The sequence below is a fragment of the Rhincodon typus genome, chromosome 11, assembly GCF_021869965.1.
Source record: "Rhincodon typus isolate 14 chromosome 11, sRhiTyp1.1, whole genome shotgun sequence".
In the NCBI taxonomy this organism is placed as follows: domain Eukaryota; kingdom Metazoa; phylum Chordata; class Chondrichthyes; order Orectolobiformes; family Rhincodontidae; genus Rhincodon; species Rhincodon typus.
Genome location: NC_063342.1, coordinates 26,109,672 through 26,109,928, shown reverse-complemented (window position 1 = coordinate 26,109,928; position 257 = coordinate 26,109,672). Strand labels below are relative to the sequence as shown.

The window sequence follows — 257 nt, the reverse complement described above, 5'->3', positions numbered from 1 at the left end:
GCCCCTTATGTCCTTTTTAAATCTTTCTCCTTTCACCTTAAAAATATAGCACCCAAGTGTTGAAGTCCCCCACCTTAGATGATATAATTGAACTCAATTCCCCAGAATTATGAGCGAAAAATCAACCAGTATTCCCTCCTCTGTTTGCAATCCATATTTACCTGCTAGAACTTATGACCACGTAGAGGTGAGGACAACAACAGGTTGTTCTGAAGAAGGGTCCAGACCCAAAACGTCAGCTTTCCTGCTCCTCTGAT

The 257-nt window shown here is 42.0% G+C and overlaps 1 protein-coding gene across 2 annotated transcripts in view; it reads right to left on the bottom strand.

The window, feature by feature from the left end:
* cmss1 (cms1 ribosomal small subunit homolog) overlaps positions 1 to 257 on the bottom strand; it is a 323,921-nt gene that overhangs the window by 230,303 nt on the left and 93,361 nt on the right. The gene's annotated exons all lie outside the window — the stretch shown is intronic.